The sequence below is a fragment of the Ornithodoros turicata genome, chromosome 3 (assembly GCF_037126465.1).
Source record: "Ornithodoros turicata isolate Travis chromosome 3, ASM3712646v1, whole genome shotgun sequence".
NCBI lineage: Eukaryota > Metazoa > Arthropoda > Arachnida > Ixodida > Argasidae > Ornithodoros > Ornithodoros turicata.
This window is the reverse complement of record NC_088203.1, coordinates 39316672-39340101: the sequence shown is the minus strand read 5'-3', so window position 1 is coordinate 39340101 and position 23430 is coordinate 39316672. Positions and strand designations below refer to the sequence as shown.

Below are 23430 nucleotides of genomic sequence, written 5' to 3'. Positions count from 1 at the left end.
TGCCGCTGGTGGAAGCCCGAGGAGTGCCATCACGAAGCGTGTGGCGACGTGACGTGGAGTGTGAGACCATTGCGACGTGAGCTGGGTAGATGGGTACAACTACGGCGTTTCGCGGCCGGGCGTTGCGATGAGTGGAGCCGCGGTGAATTGACGTCGTCGCCTAGCGGTTCCTCGGTAGAACGTTGCACCGTACCTTCGGAGGTGGGCTTGCAGTAATTTGGGATGGTGCTTGGCCGAATTATGCCGAACATGGTGTTCGTTGTTCGGGTCACCAAATGTAGAGGAGGTGGTGTCCCTCTACATGAGTCCTGACCGGCGATGATGGAATGTCCCAGCGGGCAGATGGTCGTGGCCTCACGCTAGGACGGTGCCGGTAGAACTGCCGTGCCAGAGCCGTAGCGCGTGGCAGCAGAGGCACGTCTTCGTCATCACACACGGGCCGCCACAGGCGCACGTGTTGGACTCAGACACTTGACTGTTGCAAGCGAAGATATACGTCCAGTTTATTGCCACACAAAAGGGAAAGGACGCGTTGCATGTTGACGGTTACAAGTATGTTTTTCAACGGCACAACCTGATGTATACCACATGGCGATGCAAGGAATATTGGAGCACGAACAACTGCCCTGCTGTAGCTCGGACGTTTGAGAGGCACCTCCAGGAAGTCACTGGTAAGCTACATCACACAGCTCTCTATTTAGGCTAGAAACTTCTGCACAATATGCAACCTAACGTCCTCTCACTGCGCCACCTGATTTGTTATAGCTAGGGATCACAGTGTGCCGTGTCAGCCGCGGGAAAATGAAAAAAGAAAAAGAAAGGATGGAGAGAGCACAAAGATCATACAATTTGGTCACGGAAGGACAGATCTTTTGTTCCGAAGGGGTGGTCATAGGCTTTGACACTAAGAAGCGTGAATTTTATTTCTTCTTTGCGGTGTAAATTGTGCTACAGTGTATCTTGTGAGCAGTCAGCTCCCCATAGAGACATTTTTGCACTTTTATTCTGTCAGGCGCAGCGATGAAACGACGTGATGATTTGACGGACATTGTCAGGAATGAGCATGGTTTCTCGATATTGAAATTGACTACTACGTCTCACAACATGACTGGTGCTTGTGTTCAAGGATATCACACTCACCCCCTCCCCCGAACCTGCTCGCGCAAGAGAGGACAGGCTGCGGGAAAGTCTAAAACAGAGGACTCGAGAGCAGCCACACACGGCAGCTCTTGAAATTTATAACCAAGAAACTGTGGGCCTCGATACGCTTCAGGTAAGTAGAATGCAGAAGCAGTAACATTAAGCAGAACCCAACTGCTGTTATTACTATACGTTATGTGTGTTCTTATTGCCACAACATGCAAACTTGTTGGGTGTGGTGACAAGCATCCTTCACAAACGTTACCAGCAAAAGATCAGGTGGTATGGTTGTTTCACACAACATTGGAGCGCGAGCTCAGCGTGGTAAAGTGGTAATTTTTTGTGTTGAGTGTTTTTTAGCAGAAAAAAAAAGAGAGAGAGAAAAGCATTCGTGTGGCGTACGTTACTGGAAATAGTTGCGATGACTGTTTCTCAATGCGCTCTGCAACTTCCGCGTTTACACTAGGTTCTAATGTCAATTAGTAGAAAGTCTGTAAATGGGTTAGCCTGTCCAACTAAGAGCAATACAAAAATTACTGGCAATCACATTAAACATCTTCACTTTTTTCTAAACCCTTAGTGCATGTTTGCTGAGGCACACTGTATAATAGAGTATTAGCACAGTTTACTGAAGGAACAAACACGATACAGATTCAACAACCTAGAAAGAAAAGCCTCAGAAAAATACAAAGATCAGCAATCTATTTACATCAGGAATATTCCAGAAAAGAGAGACAAAAAAATGGGCCACAACACCATATTTCCAAATGCAAAATACGGAAAGGAAATAGGCTTTTCAACAGTAGAGAAGCTAATATGGGAGTGCTTGCTCATTCCAGGTAGGCGATGAAGTACTCGCCTCGCTACCATCATATCATACACTGCAAGGTACGATATACAGAGAGAGGAGGAGAAAGCAGCCTCCCTTGCCACGGACAGCTGCAGACATCGAACTCAGTGGCCATTACAGCCGCACAGTCAATGGAAGAAGATTCTTCCTTTTTAGTGAAGCAAACAATGGCAAATACACTTTATGTTTTTCAACTGATGAGCAGCTTCGGCTGCTGTCCGAGGCAAGAGAAGTGTTTGCCGATGGCACTTTCTTTACGTGCCCTGAGCTCTTCCATTAGCTTCTCACCCTAAGTATTGACAAAGATGGCAAACACCTGATCGTGGCATTTCTCTTCATGAGCAGCCGAAGCAGGGAGGATTATGTGTTTGCCTTTCAAACGCTGCTGCAGAAGATGCAGGATAGAACCTGGAGTATACGCGCAGTGACTTTGAGCAGGCCCTCTTCGCAGCACTACAGTCAGTGTTCACACCTGCTCGACATCGGGGATGCCATTTTCATTTTGGCCAAGCAGTGTGGCGAAATGTTCAGGCACATGGCTTAGTTACTGTGTACGAGCAGAATGAACAATTCCGAACCTTTGTTCGGCAAATGGTCAGCCTCGCATTCTTGCCTGTCGCATTCGTACGCAATGCATGGGATACGCTGAAGAGGACTGCATCCCAACTGCCCCACGTGGAGGAGTTCAAAAGCTATTTCGAAGCTACATGGATCAGAGGGCCATACCCCTGTGCAATATGGAATCAGCACGGTAACAGGGGACTCAGGACAAACAACGCAACAGAAGCATGGCACAGGTAAGAGTTTAGTTCTGACAACGCATATGTAAAGTGAGAAAGCGGGCTAGCTATATGGAGCGTATTAGCATAGAGAGGTATTATATAGCAAGAAAAGCAAGTCAACAGGCGCTAGTTAAGAGAGAATTGAGAGAAGCATGTATCGGGTGTTTTTTAATCTTTTACATAATTTTTATAATAGGACCATTAAAGATAACTAGATGCGGTTTTCGCAGGTGTTATACGGCCTGGAGGACAACTTGTAGTCCGCGATTGTAATTTGAATTAATTAAAATCAATTTACTAACTTTTTAATTATGGCTTTCCTGGAAAGACTTAAATAGCAGCATTGCTGGTAACCCTCTTTTATTTTACAAATCTCAGAGCGGTCACATGCCCCTAATTTAACTCCCAAATTAACAAAAAGCATAGGAGAAGTGGCTGTGAAAAAACGTGATGTTATATAGACCCTCCACGTCACACACCAACTGGGGCACGTGCACAGAGGTGCTTCAATATCTGCTGTTGGTGTCAGTGGCGGCAATAAGAGGTTTGTTTGTCCAGCAGCATACAGAACGGGCAGACTGTACGGGCGTGCTAGTAGGCCCCGCTATGCGCTCCTCCAGTTCCCACATCATTTTTGCAAAGTTTGGGAGATTAATAATTCAAGCGACGTAACTGTGAGAAATAGACAGTCCACTTAGCAAGTAGTGCAATGCAGCGTAAAAACGTTCCCTGTACCAGCAAAAAAAAAAAAAAAAAAAAAACAAGAATGCAAGCAGCGCCGTTTTGAGGTCCACAAAGTGCCAGGTGCTCTCATTTCAGTCAGGAAGTAGTGTAAGAGGGACCGTCGCTCCACCCATTCAACTTCCCTCTCAGCATCACACTACCTGCTCATAACAGCATCCTAAGGTCACCACGAATTGTTTGTCTGTCTTCTCTCATCTACGGCGATCACACTGAAAGTGGAAACAAAGGGTCCCTCTTGCTGCGCTCCTTGACAACAAAATGAGCGCAGCTGGCAATTTGTGCCTCTCAAAACAGTGGTTCTTGCGCGTAAAGAAATATGAAATTTGGAATGACAAGCTGTGAGTGTTTACATGGTGTTCTGTTTCAGCAGTCTATATGCAAAAAGTGTAATCTACATTGCTTTCATAGCTCCATTTCGCCTTGTATGTACTATTGTGAATACTTATGACAGGGAACACTGAGTGGGTGGCAGATGTCATCAGAGCCAACTTGTGGCAGCACCCAGTTGTCTTGTGGATCACGAATGACAGAGGCTGTCTGTCTCATGCCTTGGTAGCACCCACATTTAGTTATCCCTTTTCTCAGGTTGGATCAAGTAGTTACCTATCATTCACTCTTTGTTCCTTCTTATAATGTTCACGATAGTAAAATTACACATAGTGACGGATGAAAACAGGAACTCAAAAGGGCTATAAGTACAGATACAGGTGCGGTGAAGATGTCCCAGTCAGCAATGATGGTCACGGAGGGGCAGATGGACGTGACCACACTCTGAAATCGACGCCAATGGAACTGACAGGCGTGTGTCCATCTTCATTGTTGCTATCTGTACACCACATCACTCCCCCCCCCCCCCCCACCTCAGACGTGGAGTGCAGATGAAACTGAGGGAACCATGCATTCACTGGAGAAGGAGAGCAAGGACGACTGTGAAGACGTGCATTGTACACAGCACGCAAACCACTTCACTCGTTAGCTGCTCGTCACAGTGTAGAAATGAGTTGTGTAACAGTGCTGCTGAAGTCTGTGTTCGGAACATGAAAGGATAAGCCAGAGGTGCTGTTGAAATTGTGGCCTGGGGTGTCGCCAGCAGTAGCACGGGAGCAGTAGCTCAGAGAGTCCCAGGAACTTGAGGCTGCGTTAGCCGTGGGAGCACTGCTGGCGCTGGCTGAATCATGCTGCAGCGTCTGCTGCTGCAAAAGCAGAGACCGGAAGGTGAGCGTGTTGCTCTCGTGCTACGGCTGGCTGTGCACATGTGCCACATGGTGCGATGAACAGGTGATGGAGTCGAAGCCATGAAGGAATGACCTTCGGTCAAATTGGGTATGGTTGTGCTTGAGTCATTGTCGTGATCGGTAACGAGCAAGTCGAGGGTGCCTGGACGAGAAGTCGTCCTGTTGAAGTGATATCCTAGCATGTAATCAGGTGGTGTTACCATGAGGTGATGTTGATGCTGTCAGGTGATGTCGGGCCATCAGCTGTGAGGCCATGTGTCCATCGTCGTTGCCCACAGTTCGCCACGCAGTTACAATAGAAACAGAAGGGATGTGACATATGTACAAACTTCTTGCATAAAGAAATGCTCCTCCGAAGCTTTCGTAGCTTTGTCTGTAGCTTCTATTGTAAGGTGGTCGTAATTCGGGCACATTAGTAAATGTTCACATAAGCTATAGCAAAAAACGAGAAAAACAGAGGTATGTCTTGCCCTGTCTATTTTGTGTCATCCTTTAGCGCTTATGTTAGAAGGAATCGTCCTCTAGATAAAATGTCAGATGTAATTATCCATATTAACATAACCGTTTTGAATCTCATACATAAAAAAAATATGGGGCGTGTGCAGAATTGTAACCCGAATATCAGCATAAGCTCTGTGCAGATTCGAATGGCTGATATGTTTATTAAACATGTTTATATGTATACACATGTATAACATGTACAGGGCTCGCCAAGATAAACTTTGGGGTTTGTAATGAAGATAAAACTAATAAGAACAGTGTCGGAAAGCCAAAGTAGATGTTAGAGGATGTATTATGCCCCAAAATTTTATGTAAATAATTCCGCTTGCTGTGTTTCTCTACGGATAAATCGTGAAAAAAAAAAAAAAAAGCCGCTGCCTAATCGGCTATACCTGTGTTTCAGCTCCTTCCCGTCATGGCGACACTGTCGAACGCAGCGTTGCAGAGTACGAGTCTGCATTCAGTTCCACTTACTTGTTCACTTGGTTTGATGTCATCTGCAATGCCGCACGTGACCGTTTCACCATCTGACAGGAAGGAGCTAAAGCACAGGTATAGCCGATTAGCCAGCGGCGGGTTTTTAATTTTCACGATTTTTTCGTAGAGAAACACACCAAGCGGAATTATTGACATGAAATTTTGGGGCATAACACGTCCTCCAACATCTACTTTGGCTTTCCGACACTGTTCTTATTTGTTTTATCTTCATTACAAACTCCGAAGTTTATCTTGGCGAACCCTGTATATGTTTATTATATGCATGATTTTTTTTTTTTGAATCCCCACCCCCACCTCTCAAGGGTGAGGGCTTTTCGCTGCTGGCACATGGCCAGTGATGACCATTGAGATGAAATATTGAGTCGTAACACTAACATTTCCTGTAATAAAATTTGTGCAAGTTGATCTGTCAAATTTGTTACAGAAAGCTGAAGAGGGTGATCGGCAGGCTGCATCCGAACATCTACACTTGCCTTGAAGCTCTTCGCTCGATTGAGTCATCCCCACGTATTGGACACCTACAAGCAGCAAATGGAGCTGCACAAAGGCAACGGTGCAAAAAGTGGAAAAGGAAGGATGCGATCCTCCAGCTCGAACAGAAGCTTTCCACTGGAGAGATCAATATTGATGTATTATTCAGAGCTCAGGCATTTTGTGGGTTCTGAGCACTTCTTTCTGTGGTCAAGATGACTGAAATGCAACTTTGTGACGATTTTTTAATTCATACATGTGGTTCTTAAGTTTCCAGCCATGATAGTCCTCCATAATTGCGAACAGCTTTGTCATCGTAGTGTGGGATTTTAAATATGTGCGGCATTGTAACCTGGGACTTAAAAAAATTCAAGAACGCAATTTGTATTTATGAGTAATTTCTACATTGTAGCCTCCAACTGTAAGTAATTTCAACTGCCTCATCACGTAAATAATTCTTCAAATCTATAACTGTAAATAAGTTTGACATTGTATTGCAGGAAATTAAGCGCGTCTACACGTGACTTCCCTTTTGCAAGCGTACTTTGTGTGTAAATAAATGCTACTTTCATTAGTCTGCATGACTTTCATGTTGTAAATGTGACTTTTTAATAAATAATGTGACTAATGAAAGTAGTAATAATGTGACTGTAAATAATTTTAATAAATGTGACTTTTTAGCCTGTGTGAGGTTATATGTTTTTCGCCACCAGAGGAGCTCTGCTTCCTATCACCCAATTCTCAGCGAGAACCTTAGCAAAGTGACTACTGTTTTTCGGTAATAGTCAGGATTGAGATTGTACTAGCGAGTGTTTGTAAATTTGTGCAGATTTTATTTCACAAATGAGTGAAATGGCAAATCAGTTGCTGAGTAGAAAAAAAAACATGGTAATGGTTTCTGCAGAGAAATCAAACTAAAGAGTTCAACAACCACACAAGCCTCTCTTGCGGAATGAAGCTCATTCAGTGGCTCACTTTTCATTAACACATCGATGAGTTAAAGGTCAGATATGCCGATTTTGAAGTGCCGCAGAACTGAGCGATACTCGCGCTGTGTGTTCATGAGCGAACACTGAATATGTGTGCAAAATATCGGCCTCCAACAGTTCGTATTTTTTTAGAAAAATATTTTTTTAGTTTCCCGGCCCGCCCGCCCGACCGTCGGCAAACCCTGCGCACGGGCGCACCGACGTCATTGCTCTAGGTCTTGAGCGTCTTGGCTTGGCCGGCTTGGCTCTTTTGGGTTAATCTATTGTTGGCTTCGGCGGAACGATGTGTGGTTACTGAGCATTGAGCGAGGTGTTTCTTTGGTTTTTACCGTCGGAAACAGTGGGCTCGCTTTCTAGTGAAAATAATGTTCGGTATACGGAGAGAAATCTTCGTTCACTGCCACACACCGTAGTATGTTGTATTCCGTGGGTGCTTGGACAAAAACGAAACAGGTGTTATTGACTAAGCGGCAATTATGAACCCCAAGGCCGGAAACAAGAATCCTCTTTGGAGAACCGCTCGCCGCTTGTGGACCTTTGATTAGCGCGGCATAATAAGCTGTCGTTTTTCCTTTCCTCCTCATTTTCCCACATATGGATATAATGTATTTCCGTGGCCGGGCAAGAGCAATTGCTTGCTTGAGCCGAAGAGACGTCCACGCTCTATCTTCGTGCCACGGCGAAGTATTTGAGAATGCGACGGTGCTACGCTCCTGGCTGTTCGAACACATCATCCGAAAACCCAAGTGTTTCCTACCACAAGTTTCCAAAAGACGAAGTGGTGCGAAGCTCTTGGCTTTTAGCGATAGGTTCCCGTACGGACTGGGTTCCCTCGCCGAAAGCAACGATCTGCTCGAAGCATTTCGTCCCTGATAGCTATGAAGTTAATCCGCTGCTGCAGGAGGAATTTGGAATTCCTGCACGAAAGCATCTCAAGCGGAATGCCGTACCCACAATTTTTGACCCGGTTGCGGATGATCAAGGAGGAAAAAGACAGCGAGTGCAGGTAAGTCGAGGCGAAATCTACGTTGTTCACAGAACTGACGCGCTAATGCATTCATGTGTGATAAAGTATGGATAATCTGATTTGTGAATGACCACAGGTGCAAGATGATGGTGGAAATGAAACTGGCTCTGGGTCACATCTGCTTCATGAGGAACTTACAGCCCAGCAGCCACAAGCAGGTACGACAATGTGAAATTATAATTTGAGTAGAGATGAATATTTGGCCTCATTTGTTGGGCACTCCAACACAGACACTTGGGGACCACTGAATCAGCCATCAACATCACAACTTCTGCCATCAAAGCCTCAAAACGAAGGGTACTGCCATCATTGCGGTCAGCTGCTACCCCCCCCCCCCCGGTTCTGGCACACTTGGTGGCAGAACAGTGGCTCTGATCGATGAATCAGTACAAACTTCACTTTCTGACATAGCAGGTACACAATATTAGTTCAGTTAGTTTGCCTTATTTTGCACATTTTTCTTGCTGCTAACTCGATAACTGTTCGAGCTACAATTCCTTCTAAAATGCAGCACCTGATGATGTCCCTGACGATCAACAAGTCCCGAGGTCATCAACACCCGTTGGGGAGGATGTCTTTCCTGTCAGCGAATGTTTCATTGAGGAAGTTCCCCAAAGGTATCTTAGCATTGTTTACCTTTATTAATTAGTTGCCTGTGTCCTGATAACTAAGGAAAAGGATATCTATATTTCAATCACAAGTTCACCGTGGATTCTGTTATTGGATTAACACATCAGAAATATACACACATTGTAGATCATGTATGTTTTATGCTTGGTGTGTTACTGTAATTTGCAATACCACTTGCATTGCACTTTTAGAGGGTCAGCTGTACAATTTTAGCACAAACATCATGTACACAAGCTCGGTAGGCAAAAGCTCAGTAGGCAAAAATATCGAAGCAGTGTCATGATGTCCTTTTTTTAATTTGTACATTATGCAAAGTTCACCTCAGTGCAGAATCATTGTAACAGAGTAGATATCAACATTGCTTTCTTGTTTATACTAAGTTTTTTTCCTCAGTGATGAGGAGCATTTAGGACTCGTGCAAGAAAGAGAGTCCCTTTGGGACGAGGAGCCCTCATCCTCTGATGAAGATTCAGTGGATGACGAGTGGTGAGCTATATTTCATTTTCACATAGCAGACCTGGATCCTGCGTTTCTCAGAGAAGCCTCATTGTCTAAAATCTTTCAAAAGTTTGTGCAGTTACTGTCTGGGCGCTGTGTGTGAAAGATGCACTGAGTAAGCATTATGTAGATGAACAACTGTGTGGAACGAAAAATAGTTTTTCATGTCTGCAATGGGGAAAGTACTCATGTAGGATAGAGGCAGGATAACAACGTGGTCAGTATATAGCTATTATAATTAATGCTGTACCACTGCAAAGAAATTCACAATAAATGTGAAACTTCTGTAAATCTGATTGTTTAGAACAAGGGATACACCACTTTCCCAAGCATGTCTAAGCATTCTGTGCCACTTTAGAGGCTTTTCAGAGTTGTTGTTTGCCGGCTGATGGTAGATGAAATATGCTGCTTCTTTACACTTCCTCGTTAAGAGGTTAGGAGACTTCACCTCGAAGAGTGCACAGGTGCCTGAATATGCTTGTTGCCATGTATTGCATGCCAAAAACAAGTAACTAGATTACTGTTTTGTAAAATATGACTCATGATAAAGAGGGTGTTTCTTTTTGTTACACTACAAGAATGCAGACATAAATCATAGATATAATAGCAACAGCAGAGGGGGGGGGCACCTCTGATGTTGACCCCCCCTCCTCCCCCCCTTCCCATCCCAGAGGGCACCAAACACACACCTTTCGGGATGCAAGAATACATGGAGTGCAAATTTCCCACTTGTCTCCCTGGCCAAAAGTAGACGTCAGTCCTGAACAACACATGTAGCTTGACTACATTTGTAACTGCAGCATATGCTCATGTATACTCATTTTCCCTGTGAATAGTACTGACCCAAATGACACATCATATCGCCCAGAGCAGTGCAGTGAAGGTGACTGGTGAGTTCATTGTTGCATACCTGGCTGTCGTTACATGTTGATTTTTACATTTGTCTTTGGCAGCTCATCTTTATATCTCATAAATTTCTAGCTCCATCATTGAAGAGCCAGAGGTCGGAACTGCATATGAAGCAAAATACATTGTCTTCAAGTCATGCCTGAAGCAGCTCCTCCAGAGGTGCCCACAGTGCCTGACTCCAGACTGTAGTGTGGACCTGTTCTGCATCGGGACAATGGTGAAGGCCACGGTTGTCTGCCCCCGATCACATATCACTAAGTGGTCAAGCCAGCCAATGTGCCAAGGAAAACCGCTGGGAAATGTCCTACTGTGCAGTGCAATACTGTTCTCCGGAAGCAGCCCGACACAGGCACTTAGGATGTTGAGCTTCCTGGGCGTGCAGACCTTGAAGGCAGCGCAGTATTTCAAAGTTCAGCGGCGCTATATTTTCCCTGCAGTTACTGAGGTGAATTATGTATAACACAGTGTACCCTGAGGTGCACCAGGTGGCATTATTATTCTCGTTAGGTATGGAACAATGAGCAGCAGCTGCTGTTGACAGAGCTGAAAAACCAAGCTCTGTGCCTCGCTGGCGATGGCCGTGCAGATTCCCCGGGACATTCTGCAGATTTCGGCACGTACTCACTTATGGACACTGCAGCTAACCGTATTATTTATCTGGAGCTGGTGAAGGTAATGTTCTCAACGTCACATGTAGCACACCTTTAAGTTATATGCCTCCAAACCGACTAGGTTGAAGTCCATTTTATACTATAGTTTAATACCCCTGTCACACGGACTGATTTAGTGCCACTTAGAAACAGTAACACTTGCGCTTAGTGTCGTTTGCGTACTTCACACAGGATTCTTTAATGACACTCCACAGAAAGTGCACTAACAATTTAGTCACTTCCTCAAACACACTTCACATCACTTCAGCAGATCAAGTGGGTAGCTTCGAGAGCAGGCTTTGAGGTATATGTAGAAATATTGAAGGAAAGCCAAAGGCCCTGCCAATCACAATATTTTTAAACAAGTATTTTTGAAAGTGAGCCCATTTGATTTAAATTCATTCTAACATTGTGCTCAAAGAAAATGTAACTACGAGGGGTGTGGGGATTCGAATATTTGAAGTCGAATGGGAAAAAAAAAATGCTGAATACCGAATCGAATATTAGCACTAATTTTACAATACGTGCCTTTTGCACTAAAACTTTGCAATTTGTAGCCTGTGCCCTTAGTGTAATTTTTCTGCCATTTACTATCACAAGCAAGACATCTAAATATTCTGTGGGAATTAAGCCCCTACTCTTTTAATTTTACATGATAGTGTTTCCAGATTTTCAGCTGCGTCTACACTTACTGAGGCAATTATCTTGATTTCAAACTTTGATGCCATGCAATGTCATGTTACGCAGATAAGGCTGTAATATTATCTGAACATCCACAGGTCTCTTGGTAAACAAACAAACTGGTGTCCTGCCTCAGCTTTGCCATGAACATCCTTTAGCTTCTTTGCTTTAGTGTGCATGTCTCACCTGGGTATGTTGCAGTGCTAGAATTTGGAACGTAATGGATGTTGCGTTTGAATGTAAGGGGATTTGCTGAAAAAAGAAGCATCTGGTTCTTCTAGTCTGCAATGTGTATAAGCAAAACAAAAATATGTGCATTGGAGTTGTTTTCAGTCAAATGTCAAGAGGCTTCTATTTGCAAATGACATTATCATATTAGCTCTAGGACTACGGACCAGTGTCAACCACAGTTCTAATTCCTTTGGTGACACAGTGGCAGAATTTCTATTCATGTACTATTCGCTCTTATTTTCATTACATACAGTCTACTGAGGTTACCTCCAGCAATAAAATGGAAAAGGAAGGGCTACAAAGAGCTCTCAACTACCTACAGGACCAGGGCATGACCGTGAAAACACTCATCACTGACAGGCACACTGAAATTAAAGCCTTTATGAAGGCTTCACACCCAGAAGTGCAGCACCGTTTTGATGTCTGGCACGTAGCCAAAGGTACTAGTAAAATGCCACATTTCTATTTTTTATACATTTAAAGGATATACTTTTTATTTACGCCCAGGCATACGTAAGAAAATCAGTGCTGTGTCACGCACAAAGCAGCATCAGGTATTGCAGATGTGGTCCCCAACGATAGTGAACCATCTATATTGGTGTGCAAGGACCAGTGATGACAACGGAGAGTTGACTTTGGCAAAATGGAAAACGATCCTGCGCCATGTCATCGATATCCACGAGCATCCTGACAGCCTCTATGAAAGATGTGCCCACGGTGACATTGGGGAGAGGCTCTGGCTGCATGAAGGTATGTAGTGAAGCTTCTAATCACTTAGGTTAATGAATTTTACCAAATTATTTAACAACAGGGACGGAAACCTTCAAAAGGCTGGAAAAAATTGTGGCATCACCTCTCTTGAAGAAGGATGTCCCAATGCTGTCACCGCATAAACAGACCTTCGGACTTGAGGCATTCCATGCTGTAATCATTCATTTTGCACCAAAGTCATCGAAATTTTCACATGACGGCATGCATGCACGGTAAGCTCAAGTAATTTTGCTTTAGTTGAAGGGGTATTGAGTTTAGAGTACAGTATACCACAGAGGGTCACACAGAAAAGAAATGACCACTCTTTCAATAGAATACACTAAAATGCAACAACGTTAAAATATGAACACATACATACACTCTTAAAAATGAACTTCACCGCATAGCACGCTCCTGGCCAACCATCATCTCAAATGATATTGTTACCTGCCCTGATTTTGTTGAAAACGGGAGGCTAACGCCTTTTTTGTGAGGATTATGAACAGCATAAGGGTCACAAAAAGGCGTACGCCTCCCGTTTTCAACAAATCAGGGCAGATAACGATATCATTCGAGATGATGGTTGGCTAGGAGCATGCTATGCGGTGAAGTTCATTTTTAAGAGTGTACTATACACAGGAGCAGAATCTCAAACTTTGAAGACGGGTTGTTAGCCAGAAACGTTCTGTGCATTTCTAACTCAGGTGTTCTGTAAATGAAAAAATAATTTGGTTGCTATACTGAACTTCCACAGATGAATTATGACAAACGTTCACAAGCACTGAAATTATATCCTGTTCACATATTGTATTGTGTTCACACATTATGGCTTGCTACATTAATATGAATTGTAGAAATACAAAATGCCATGACCCCTGTAAACAATATGTCCTTTTAATCCTGCGCTCACGACAAACTGAGCTTTATTTCTACAAATGGTGGTGGAGCACAGGACAGAATGCTAGGTTCTAGCTTGGCAAGCTCCTTGGCTCGTACAGTATGAGCGGGCGCTATGTTCAATATTGTGCAAGAAACAACGCAAAAGAAAAGCAAGTTAACGTTCAGAAGTGCACATGTAGTTAGGACTCGCTTATGTCGATAATTACACGTTTTACACATAGTGAGCCCTCAATTTGTGAACAGTAACAGTTTCGTTGAAAATTGTCCAGAAAAAGAGGAATTACTAAATCGAGGTATGAAAGCGGATCAGCGCTGATGAAAGTAAGAGGCTGACGGTTGATGGCAATTTTAGCCTATTCTTATTTCGTTGACTTCGATTAAGTGTCGCAAACGTTTGTAATAATACTCTGGCGCATTGACTCTCCAGCGTTTATTTTGCCCAGTAGAGAAGAAAATAATGTAATACCAGAGACATCATTCTTGTCACCTAAAGCTCACATGGCCTTCCATTTTGGAGTTGGTCTCTAAAGTGGCAGCATGCATGTGACAAAAAAGCAGAATGTAACCTTGTGCAGGCACTTCTGGATTTTCTCACTGTTAGTCATATGAGCCACTGTGTTACACCTCCACAGTCATCGACTTGCTGAATTTGCCATCCTCCGTATAGCCTCTACCCCAGATAATGTTGAATTGCTGTACCTCCCGTAACATTTATTCACCCTTCTGTGCTATTGACATGGGCGAACAGAGTTGCACTGTTCATAAATAGAGGTAAAAAAAATTGTTTCCTCTATTCAGTGCAAACAAAATATGTTCACTGTTCGGATATAGAGAGTTCATAAACCGAGGGAGAAATCCATGGGAAGTGTCTCGTTCCATGACAAACAGTTTGTAAATGGAGGGAATTCAAGTATCAAGGGTTCACAAATCGAAGGCTGACAGTATATGTATTCAGAGGCTGCTGCTGTTGCAATCTTGGTAACTGGTATGTATGTTAGCTTACCAATGCGACATTTTAATTGTGATGGAATAAAATATTAACCCCCAGTGAAAGCCTTGCAAAACCCTTTAGCTGAGTGTTCTAGGGGAAGGTTAGCAACGGTACATCAGTAAATACAGTTTGCAGTACACCGTTGAGTGCATTCCTCCCACCCCTCCCCCACCCTATGGACGAGCTTCCTTGGAATCACGACTTGGCTGATATAGCAAATGAAGTCCTCACGTACACATGTGCTGCCTAATACAGACTAGAGCAGTGGAGCAGGAAAAATGCCGGATAGAGCAACATACAGTGCTTGAAGATCCCGTCTCATTTCCCATTCCTTTAGAAGGTATCTTCCTTGAGCGGTCAAGGGCACTACAGTTTCAGAATGGCCGAGAGTCGAGTGTACATTGAGAGTTTGATATCCCTGCTGTGGTACCTCTGCCTTATGCATGGAAGAAAAGTATTTGCATTTAAACTTTGCTGTTTGTAGTATGAATATTCCATCCGTGATGTACCTATGTGGTGAATTATCTTTTTTTTTGCCCGCTCATATTGGAGATATGCCTAAAACAGTACTCTTACCACTTATAGAAAGCCAGGAGCGAAAACTGAGCAGTAATCTGTATCCTTTTTAAGATCTTTACAAGAAATTTTTCAAATGTCAGCAAAGGGAACTGGTATACAGCACAGGAAGGGATAGTTGAAGGGCTGAATTCACCCTGTGAGGAAGGGTAGCACATCTTTGAGGCACATGAGTGGCAACAATGTGGGGCTTGTATTGCTGAAATATTTGACTGTGAAATTTTTATTGCACTATGCAATGGGTACACAGATACTTTCATGTCAGTGGAGTTCAACTGATGACGAAGAACGTAGCAGTCAAGTACTCAGTGTGCTTTCCTCAAAGAAGCAAAACCAAGAACAGTATAACACCAAGCAACACACCTTTTAGTGCCCGTAACTGTAGTGGAACATCTGAATGAAAGGACAAAATTATCACAATGCATGCTTTTAAAACCAACATCAGGACAGTTACGTACCAATGAAGCCTCGATAAGATGGAGAGGAAAATGTGTGCCTTATTTTGGATACGCAGCAACCAGGGATCTTTTTACGCTTCCTCGTCCAAGATGACCCCACACCCAGAACGTAAAGTTTGAGTATGCAGTGAACCGCAGCTTGCTATAGATAACATTTCCATTAGTGTGGCTACAGGTTTGCAGATATTCAGTAATAGTTTCTATATGCACGACTGTCATGCTGTAATGGGGAACAACATTTGAGATATAAATATGATAAAGAAACTAATGGAATATGTAAGAAGGCTCTATAAGCTCCTGCTATCCAGGCGCACCTTGCTTACCCTTTACAAAAGTGTTCACGATGAGGAGCAAGTGAGGCTGCACTGTTTATCCAAATAGCCAAGATCATATTGAATAATCCAACTTCTAAACATAATTGAGCTTTGTATGTATCCTCTATTGACGTAGCTTTTATCAACTTCATAAAATACATGGCTTGTTGATGCATCTTTTGTGACAAGCTGCAACTATTCCGTGATCATTCCACAAACTGCCTTCTGATAATGCCCCAAGACATAACGCTACATAGCACAATGCTTTGAAAAGCTTACTTTTTAAACATTACCTGTTGTTATCAGGACACTGTTCCATATATGAAGGTGTGTAATATATCACGCGCCGCATGTGAACTTGTAACAATTCTTGGTTTAGGCATAATGGGTGAAATAGAGGATGATGATGATGATGATGATTCAGGTTTTCCTGGCGCATAAGCGACGAAGGCCATAATGCGCCAAGACAATGGTAAGAAAAGTACAAGTTAAAAGTATATTGATTTAGTTAAAACAAAACTTTACAGTTCGAGTATCAAAGGACATAGAAATCAAATAACGAAAACTACAATGCAGTTAAAATACCAATGTCTTGAAAGAAGTTAAAAACCCGTTCAAGTGGTAAAAGAGCCTCATCCCCCAGCAACAGGGAGGGATGTAGAGGTGTATGGTATGTGTACAGTTCGTGAAAATGGTGAAGTCGGTGTGTGTCGTATGATGGACATGTAATGAGCATGTGAAGGACTGATTTTGTCTCGTCGCATCGCATGCAATGTGGAGCCTCTTCATTGCGGAGGAGGTGACTGTGGGTCAAATGCGTGTGCAAAATCCTCAGCCTGGCACAAACGACTTCGTGAAGACGACTGTTAAAAATTTCTGTCCGTTTTACAATGCTGGGCTTAACTAGATGAAGCTTGTTGCTGTGCAGTGTATCCCAGTGCTGTTGCCATTTGTTATTTATGGCCCTCATAAGTGTAGGTCGGAGATCTTGAAAGGGTACATCAAAACGACTGACCTCAGATGAAAGAGCAGCTGTAGCAGCTGAAGTAGAGGATGCAAAGAAATGCAAGTGACACCAGCGCTGGTGCACATCCCTCGTATCTTGTCCACTTCGCTGCAGCAAGTATACTCGTCCGAATTTTCCGGGTTGCAGCAACAGCAGTCACACCTATTAAAATAAGGCAGTGAAGTAGTGTCTGTTACCGATGCGCAGTAACGACGTAGTTCCTATATATAGTTACGCATACCGAAAATTATTGCGTAGCTCGTCGTCCAAGGGAAGCGGGCCGGTTTCGGGTGACGCACTTGGATGCTGCCGTTCTGCGCTTGCGATAGGGCGGGGATCCATACTGAAGGGACCATCATCAAATTCGTCTTCCAAAAACCAGTCACTTTGGAAATCATCGTAAACAGACGTCGCGTCACTTGTCGCTTCGTCACTCGACGATACGTTTGCACCCGTCCTTTCGAAGCTCATGACTCTTTCCATGGCGCGGTTTGACATTGCTACTTTCGAAACGTCTCACTAGCGCGCGGCGACTGGAATGTCCCATGAGCGAGATCCGAGGGAGTGCGCGCGCGCAGTGAAAGGTTGCACGCGCTCATTTCTAAGTTATGTTCCCTAACATTATCATACGTTGCTTGTGCACGTCTGCAGTAAGAATGACTAATACAGATTGTTAACAAAGAAAGCACGTATACTAAATGTCCATCGTGAGGTGGCGGCTCGTCATGAAAAAGCGGCAATGTCACCATTACGACGGGATAAAAAACCCTGGGCGTGGATACACCAACAGCAAATGGACAAGTAGTTTCCCTCTCCCAAATGCACAACCGAAGAAGGTTTATTCACCCCCTCCCCTTCCAGGGGCAGATCCACAATTTTTCTGAGATGGGGTTCCATGGTCTTGGCCAGCATGGTAAATACCGATCTAGGTCAACTAAACACTATGTGAAGACAGAAACTGAGGAAGGAGTAAGGACATCCTGACACCCCCTCTAGATCCACACCCCCCAGGCTGCAGCACTGCCCGCACATCACAATTTCTCAGTTTCTTACAAATAGCAGCTATTGCATATGTGCTATGACTTTACACATGTTGAACTTGCAGTATTCGAGGTGGTTGTGCCCAAATTGCTCTGTAACAACCAATTTTTCTGCCATATCTGGGAATAACAGCACACATTGGAAAATAACTGTGACATTTGTTTTGCTTGCTCTAGAACCCTGATAGCAGCACTTCATTTCAACAGTAATGCTGGCAGAGAAACCGCAGAGTACGTGCTGAAGTTTTCAAAGGCACGAAAGTCTTGGGCTGTCGCTGTAGTAAAAACTAAGCCCACATTCGGTGAGTATATATTCAGGTATATGTGCGTATCACACATTTTTCAACCTATTCCATTCTCATGTAGTGGACTCACCAGTCATTAGTCATGATAGCCAATACATAATCACATCTTGAACGTTCATATTCTACAGGGTGTTCAAAATTAAGCTTTCACGAGCGCTACGCAAACACAGCGATGACGGGAAATTGGACGATAACTTTACGCTACTTGTGTAAGAAACAGGTGCTGCTAATTATGTAGCACCTGTTTCTTACTCAAGGAACAGAAAAATAGCACCAGTTTTCTTTTTATTCGCATATTTATAAAGTGCTAGGTAAAGCTTAATTTTGAACAACCTGTATATTCGCATCTCTCATCTCACTATTTGCACACGTATATGTGTGCTGGCGCACTCCTGATTAATTGGCGGAGGGGCTAGTTTTCAGATCACACCTCCCCTACCTCGGAGATCTGGCTATGCACCACTGATGTCACATCATAACTGCATACTTTACTTTCAATTTCAGAGTATGTCATGAAGTTGACAGACTGTGTACTAGAACTGTGTTCGCGGTGGCCTTCCTACACCATTGCTGCATCCAATGCAAAGCGCACTCAAGTGCACAAGACACTAGCCAGTAGGGCAGGACCAAAGCCTCAACTAGAAGAGGCTGTGCGTGCACACAAGGGAAGGTACCAAGAGCATTAATCAGCATGATCTGGGCTGATCATGCCGATTAACGTGTAATGTATGTAGTCTGCAGCGTATTCTGTAGTCCAGTTGGCTGGCATCTTTCTGGCATATACAGAAAGTTTCTGTGCACTCCTTTTCTGACAGCTGATAAATATGCATTGATGCATGCTGAGAATTTAGCAAAGTTGAGGAATGATGAGGGGTGCAAGATCAAACCCCAAACCATCACCCACGGTCGTAGTTGTTTCAATACATAAAGCCACAAATTATTTTCATTGTCCTTTCCTTTTCACTGTGTAGCACTCTTCATGTTCTGTAAAAGGAGTTTGCAACACCACTCCAATTTGAAGTAGTATCTTTGTACTTCATCAATGCAGGATGATTGGCAGAGCATGAAAGCAGGAAGGAAGGCTGTCATTGCAAGACAAATGTTTATGTCAGTTGGGTGCACTTAACCATGTATTTCATTTCTCAGCTCTCTTTAACCTATTGTGTCCACCCAGGTCACACCAGTTCGAAAATGTTCATTTTAGTTAGTTTTCAGCTGTGAGATTATGGGAACATAGCAACTGTCTGGTGTTCTTTCTCGTTTTTCTCTCTCTCACTATTGTTGAAGTCTGCTACACTTACTGGTATTTTTTGTAAACTGAATATCACATTTTTGAAAGGAGCAATTCCATGAAACTATGGTTGCTTTCATGTGGTCTACAGAAGGCCAAATCAGAGTTGCTTTTTCAAGGTGGCAGAATTGTGGTAGGCGAGGGACAAGGAGCATCTGAGGTTACAGTAAAGTTACAGCTACATGGGGATGTGTGAAAGTGTTGTAGTGCTGGTGAAGCAAAGCAAGAGATTGTGTCTTGTGCAAGCCTGGTCGTCCGGTCTCCCATCGGACACGAACTTTGAATAACTAGTGGAATATCCTGGTTTATTAACTGAAAGCACTTGCACCCACATATTAACTGAACTGTTTTGTGTTTGAATGTAAGCTAGCCTGTATGGGATAACATGTCTATTATGCAACTATGCATGTCAACTATTTGCATTTTATCATTTGAGTGGTCAGTGTAACACAGTGCTTCTCCTGTAAGTATGAGCCTGTCTTTTTCATGTAGCACTTAATGCAACACTTTGTCTGTTGACAAAATGTGATAATCAGTCTACCTTCATGAAAGTGCTGCTCTCCACCCATTTCTTGCAGTCAGTGGTATTATCATCATTTTTTGGGGTTGACGAGATAATTTTGTGCATCACACATTGCAATCTGAAACTGAGACTCCTGATGTTCCACTGATTTCCTGGAAATTATTAACCTTGAAGTTATACTGCCAGTTATTCAGTCACCCACAAGCATGTGGCTGCATCAAGATAGATTCTGTAATGATTACCTCCCCACATAATCCCTGACCTTCTAGCAGCTCTACTCTTCAGGCCTGTGCGCCAGGAGACTACGGCACTGTTCAACCAAAAATGGTTAGCTCTGAACTGAGATCAAGAGACACTAAAACTTGACATGACAGATGTTTCCGTGACAATAATATCCCTTGGTGAAGGAGACTTAGAGGTGAAATTCAAGTTGAGGGACCACTGATATCGGTTCAAATCTTAATCAGGGTTGGTCAAACAGGCCTAAGGACGCTATAAGTTTTAGCACTTCCATCCAACTGTGCTGGCAGTGTAAACATCTGGTTTAAGATATTTCGTTGACACTTATTTCATATCTTTCCACACAAAGTAGAACAAAGCGGCTTCAAGTCGGCCTTTCCTCTGTAAGCAATATATTTGTACATTCAAATACAGTGTCTACTGTGATCCTCCATATACTTATGTGTATTTCTGTAGTGGAATTGTGTAGCTGCTTAATTGTTTAGGTTTTTTTCCTGATAACTACATCACGAAAAGGGCATTACATAAGGGGTACATAAAAATCTTCATTCATCTAAGATATTAGAGCACATAATTTACTCAGGTATTGTCGAGCATTTGAGTGGCAATAATTATTTTTCTGAAGTACAGCATGGTTTTCATCAGACTTATTCATGTACCACTCAACTTACTGAATTCCATCATGATCTCGTCTCCTCTTTTGATAAGGGTGTACAAACAGACGTTGTTTTGTAGATTTTCGGAAGGCATTTGATATGGTTCTACACGCCTATGTCTTACACAAACTTTTCTTCCTTGGCATAGATAGGGATGTTTTACAGTGGCTTGCCGATTACCTAAGTAACAGGGTTCAACGTGTAGTAGTCGAAGGTAAAGCATCCTCGGCAAGTTGCGTGCGGTCTGGTGTCCCACAGGGATCAGTTCTGGGACCTCTCTTATTTCTTATTTTTATTAATGACATAACACAGTCAATCAACTCCAAAACTAGGCTGTTCGCAGACGATTGCGTTTTATATAAAGACATTTTAAATCTTTCAGATGCCCAACTTCTCCAGGCAGATGTAAGTCGAATCGTTTCTTGGTGTGACAAATGGGGCATGAGCTTAAATACTAGCAAATGTAAGGTAATGCATGTTACAATAAAATCTAGTGTAATCAAGTTTTCTTATAAGCTTCATTCTTTATATTTGGATACAGTTTCTGAGTACAAATACTTGGTGTTTTCTTTAGCAGCGATCTTAGATGGGCCCACCACGTAAATTACGTTTCTGCGAAAGCAATCAGAACGCTCCATTTTATTTTTCGCAACATTAGACAGGCTGGTTTAAAAGCTAAAAGTGATGCATATGTTACTATGATCCGGCCAATCTTGGAATATGGGTGTACGGTTTGGGACCCGCACGAAATGTTACTAATTCAAAGACTTGAGAGGGTTCAAAATATTGTGGCTCGCCTGGTGTTTAGTTGTATGGGATCTATTGTTAGTGCAAGTGATTTAAAGTCAAGGCTAGAGTGGGAAGACTTAGCAAACCGAAGAAGGAAACTTAGATTGGAATTTTTAGGAAATATCGTAAATGATAAGACGGGCATAAGGAAGGAAAGATATCTGAAACCCCCTCTGTATATTTCTCCAAGATCCCATCATTACAAGAAAATCCAGCCATATAGGTGCAGAACACATGTTTTTCTTCACTCGTTTTTCCCGAAAACGATAGGCGAGTGGAATCGTCTTGAGTGCTGACAGGAGAGGTCGGTTCGCTGTGTTCGCATAGTGTTGTACAGGTGTTTTTGCTTACCGATGTCAATATTGTTACTTTCTTGATTTGTTGGTTATTCTACCCCGCTACTGTAATGCCGTAAGGCGGTGTAGCGTATGCGCATAAATAAAATATTTAAAAAATCAATGAACGCACACTTTTTAAGGGAGTGTTTATTTCAAAAAAGGCTGTCTCTGCTGAGGTATATGGATATTGCAATAGCATTCTGCTACTTCCGCAACACTGATCTTGAAAGCCCACACAATGATGATAGGCATATAGTTCCATTCATATACTTCCATTTTATATTTGGAAAGAGTCTCATCACCATAAAAGATGCCTTGCAATGAATGCTTTCATTTTATCATATGATACTTGTAGTGACACAAAGAGGTAGTGTGGTACTGACAAAATACTTCTCTGACTGACGACCAAGTAAGCTAAATTTTGTTTAATTGGCAGTGCTATGTAGACAGATTCTCACTTGGGACTTGAGGCGACCAGAAAGCTGTTCTGCAGATGACATAGAGGCAACATAATGAGATAGTGTGTTCCATTCAAGAAATGTGTATCCCTATACACATCGCAGCGGCAAGCCATTATTCAGGCTTTTCTACTATAATCTTGCCTTTCGGAACTTTGATGGTAAAGCCTCTTGTTGGTGTTTTATGTGAAAAGATGTGCTTAAGATATGTGAAAGCTTCTCATCCTGTGCGGTTTGTCAAAGTTTGTTTGTTAGGAGTTGCACTTTGGTTAAACATACAATCAACCATGACGAGGCTGTATTGGAATCTGGCTTGTGAAGGGTTCTTTGGTGACACTTCTATTTACACAGGTTCCTAACATTGCTTTGAAATATAAGCAAACGGACTGCACTGCTGGCAAAAGCATACACAATATCCATCTGTATTTGTAAAATGCTTTCTTTGCTGACACTTGTGCCTGTACCAGTTCCCAACATTGCTTGGTTGATGTGAAATGTAAATAAACAGATTGTACTGATTGCCAAAGAATGCACAATCTCTATCTTCTCATTCATTGTTCACAAGAAATGAAACCTCTACAGTTGAAGTGTGGTAAAGCTGGTATATCTCTTTTGCCTTTGTGCATATTCCTATTGCCTGTCTTCGGGCGACGGACATCTCGGTGCAGGACAATTCGGTGCAGGACATCTCGGTGCGGACATCTCGGTGCAGGGGCATTTCGGTGCAAGACATCTCGGTGCACGGACATCTCGGTGCACGGACATTTCGGTGCACGGACATTTCGGTGCACGGACATTTCGGTGCGCGGACACTTCGGTGTGCGGACACTTCGATGCACGGACATTTCGGTGCACGGGCAACAGGGAAGAAAAAGACGAAGAGGGTGTTGGGGGCTATGTCGATAGCGCTGAAAGTGATGATTTGCGTGGTATCTCTAGCAAATAATTATTAATGCACC

General features: G+C 43.1%; 1 long non-coding RNA gene across 1 annotated transcript; it reads left to right on the top strand.

Moving 5' to 3' along the window:
* The first annotated feature begins 10785 nt into the window (after positions 1–10785).
* Positions 10786–12413, top strand: LOC135386885 (uncharacterized). Its single transcript, XR_010420688.1, has 3 exons — positions 10786–10946; positions 12090–12276; positions 12344–12413. It is a non-coding gene; the product is annotated as an uncharacterized LOC135386885 (long non-coding RNA).
* The last annotated feature ends 11017 nt before the right edge of the window (positions 12414–23430 follow it).